This window comes from Prunus avium, chromosome 3, assembly GCF_965620075.1.
Source record: "Prunus avium chromosome 3, drPruAviu1.hap1.1, whole genome shotgun sequence".
Lineage (NCBI taxonomy): Eukaryota > Viridiplantae > Streptophyta > Magnoliopsida > Rosales > Rosaceae > Prunus > Prunus avium.
The window spans coordinates 25130139-25134289 of NC_142286.1; the positions used below are offsets into that span (position 1 = coordinate 25130139).

Below are 4151 nucleotides of genomic sequence, written 5' to 3' on the forward strand. Positions count from 1 at the left end.
GTTTTTGAATGTAACGCAAACCCAGAATTAGAAAGATCCAAAGCTCCCAAACCCTATAGTCGCTCCATTGTCATCAGCTCCTTGGGAGGCCTGCGATCTATGGCATCCTCGGTATGACGATTAATGGCTCTTATCTAGCTATTGCCCTGTTTTGATTCTATGGCTGAAGTGAAAACCCCTTCTCTTTTTCGTTCAGCACACGAGATTCCAAATGAAAGCAAAGTAGCATATCTGGTTCTGTAGCTAGACGCCGCAGCAGCATTTGTTCCTCGATTGTGGTAGAGATGGAGTCTCCACTACCAAAGAGTCTTCTCTAATGTCCACCACATTCTCTTAAGCTGATTGACTTCGGAGCTCCCGCTTGAGTTTGAGAGGTAAGTTTACTGTTGCTGGATTGATTTTATTGGGTTTGGTTTGTTTTTTGTGAGGGTGAGAAATTCGTCATTTGTGGCATCAATAATGCGTCATTTCTGCGGTCAATAATGTGTTATTCTGCCGTCAATAATGCGTCAGTTTTCTGTCAATAATGCGTCATTTCCTTATGAATATTCAATATATTTAGTTGATTGTTTTTGGTGGGGGTGGGAAATTATAAAATGTAGGTAAAAGATCCTAAACTTAGGCTTAATGGCATTAGGAGTAAGCATTTGGAGAGGATATTGAGAGAAGTTCTGTAATTGCTGGTTTGAATTACATTTGTGTTCTTAGTTGAATATGTTGGTTCTAATGTTATTTTTTTTCCAGATTATTGCACAAGAGATGACGTAACTATTATTAAATTTTGTGTAATAATGGCTCTTACAAACAAGCTAGGCTATGCGTCTTTTTTGTGTCAATTTGGGCGATGTTTATTGTAAGTGGAATGCATTGATATGTTGTAATGCAGTAATGATTGATTAATGAATTAATATTTGCTATGCAGTGATTTAGAAGTAGTTCAAAAATATATGTGGGTAAAATGTCTGGGGGCTCAGAGAGTGATGACTGTGTAACAGCTAATGGGATGGTTTACATTCCTGAAGTAAGAAATGAGGAAACACCAGCGGTTGGGATGAAGTTCGACTCGCTTGACCTCGCTTATAATTTCTATAACAGATATGCATTCTTGGCTGGCTTTGGTATTCGACTTCATTCCAGCTTTCGGGGGACATATAAGAAAGAGATTCTGAGGAAAGAATTTGTTTGTTGCAAACAAGGTGCATACAGGAAAGATGAAACTCGGGAGAGAAAAAGACAGCGGGGAATAAGTAGATGCAATTGCAAAGCTAAGATTGTGGTTGTGAAGACAAATGGGAGCAAGAAGTATGCCATCTCTCTTTTTGCAGAGGGACACAATCATAAGATGACAGCCTCAGAAAGAGTGCATTTATTGAGATCACACCGTCGTATTTCGGATTCTACAAAAGTACTTACAAAACAGTTGGGTTCGGTTAATATCCCCATTCATCAGAAGGTAAGTATTTTCGAGGTGCAATCCGGAGGAATGGATAAAATCGGTTTTATCAAAAAGGATATTTACAATCTTGAATGCAGTGTGAATGGGAAGCTGAGGAACCACGATATTGAACTAGTGACCGAGTATTTTATGGCTGAACAGAAAAAAAAAATGAGGCTTTTTATTTCAAGATTGAGGGAGATGGCAAAGACAGGTTTAGTCGATGTTTTTGGGCAGATGCAACTTCTAGACGGGCATACCGGTTGTATGGAGATGTTGTTGTATTCGATACCACATTCAACACGAATCGATACGACTTGACATTTGCACCAATATTGGGAGTTAATAACCATGGTCAGACAATTGTCTTAGCATGCACATTTTTGAGCAAGGAAACGACTGAGTCGTTTATTTGGATGTTTGAGGAGTTTAAGAAAGCCATGCAAGGTGGCGAACCTAAAACGATCATTACAGATCAAGATGCGGCCATCACCAGAGCGATTTCAATAGCCTTCCCGACTACATTTCATCGGCTTTGCATATGGCACATCACATCAAAGTTCCATGTTAAGTTACCACATTCTGCTTATAAGGAGTATTGGCGTGAATTTCAGAAAGCCATATGGGATACTGACAATAAGGATGAGTTTGATGCAAAGTGGAATATTGTGGTTACAAAGGCTGGTTTGACTGACCATCAATGGCTAAGTTCAATGTTTGATTTAAGGGAATCTTGGGTTCCAGCCTACGCACAAGACTTTTTTGCCGCTGGAATGTCAAGCAGCCAAAGAGCGGAAGGTTCTCATGCTTTCTTCAAGCAATACATATCAAGGAGAAATTCGTTGATGGATTTCATAATACGATTTGAGAGGGCACTTTCCCATCAACGTCAAAAAGAGTTAGCTGCTGATCACGTAGATGCATTTGAAGTGGCTCAATGTATTCTACCAATGCCAATGAACAAACAAATGGCTACCTTGTACACAAGGGCAATGTTTCAAAAGTTTGAGAAAGAACTAATACAAAGTACAACATGTTTCCTAGAGCTCAAAACAGAGGATGCTTCAAAAGTTGTCTTTAATGTGAGCGAAAGGAAAAATTGGCAAACAAGAGTGGCAGAAGTTGTATATGTCAAAGATTCTGACCACGCATCGTGTAGCTGCAAAAAATTTGAATTTGTTGGGATTATTTGCAAGCACATCCTAGCATTGTTCAGAAGGGACCAGATTGAATATATGCCCGATAAATATATTTTGAAAAGGTGGAAGAAAACTACGAAAGCTGGATTGGTGTCAGATGCAAATGGCAACGAAATTAAAGACTCTGCAGATCCTGGTCTTTTAATAAAGCGGAGTACAATGTCCCGACTTGCTTCATATGTGGTTGAGGATGCATTAATGTGTGAAGAAGGATGTGAGCTAGTGTCAGAGACTCTAAAAAGTTTGCGGGTGAAGTTGAAGTTGTTGAAGGATGGACCAAGTAATAACGAAGTTGGAGGGTCTAGCTCTCAAACACAATATATGAAAGACCCTAAGAGAGTAAGGTGCAAAGGAAGGTGGAAACAAGTAACGGGAGCAAAGGAAAAGCCAATGAAGCGAGGGATTCGACACTGTCGGGAGTGTGGAGACATTGGTCATGATAGAAGACAATGCCCAAGAAATTTGAACACACCGTAAGATGTTAAAACTATTTATAATAACACCTAAAATTTGAATAGTTAAATTTTTTATGTGCTTGTGTTTGGTGTTTATGCAGGACATCACCGTCAAACAATGAGGAATCAACTCCAATAGATCTCAGTGACCTACCGAATGATTTACAGGATGTACGGACCTACCGAATGATTTATGTTTGTATTATACAAAGGCCGGTTGTTATGAAGGCTAATGATCAGGTTAAGTTTTCTATATGCAGTTTTATTTTATTTGTTTGTTCATGTCCACTGCTAATTGAAATGGAAATTTGGTTGGTTTACTTCTTGCATGAAATTTGGACACATGTTAATTTTACATGTCTTCTCCCTATTTGGAAATTTTCATAGACATTTGATAAAGTATCAAATTTTGAGTTTTGTGAAGAAGCAATGACTTTTACCATGTACAATGGGTAGTTTATGCTGAATTATGAACGAGTGACACAGATTCATTGATTATATCACAGGGTAATGTAGCATTTCCAGCAGGGAGCTGTTGTTTCCATCAGCAGTAATGATTTCCAGCACGAATCATTTCTAGCAACACTAATCATTTACAGCAGCAACCAATTTTTCCTAATGTTATGTTCTAGTGCTTGACTAGTTATTAAGATCTGACCTTGACTATGAAGCAATATTGGTGCACGATTTTGTAAACATTCGTACCTGAAGGATACTTGAAATTTGCACTATGTTGGAACACAATGATTAGAAATCAGCGTGTAAAATACAAACTACAATACAACATCTTCTATGCATGATAAGTACATTGCAGCTAATCACATTTCGAATGCTTGGAGAATATTAAAGTGTACACCAACATTTCAACTACTCGTAATTTCGCACACACAAGAAAATTACATTGCAAAGCATTTTATGTGCTCCCTCTTAGCAATATCACGATCACCCCAACCAACTGAACAATGGTAGCCATATTCACTCGGTCGTATGGGTCAGCTTTTTCCGAGCAGCTTGCACGTGCTTATGGTCACTCGTGTCCCCACTCATATAGACGAAATAAAT

The 4151-nt window shown here is 38.6% G+C and overlaps 1 long non-coding RNA gene across 1 annotated transcript; it reads left to right on the forward strand.

The window, feature by feature from the left end:
- LOC148295785 (uncharacterized) lies at nucleotides 1-1518 on the forward strand. Its single transcript, XR_015834783.1, has 3 exons — nucleotides 1-111; nucleotides 197-374; nucleotides 923-1518. It is a non-coding gene; the product is annotated as an uncharacterized LOC148295785 (long non-coding RNA).
- The last annotated feature ends 2633 nt before the right edge of the window (nucleotides 1519-4151 follow it).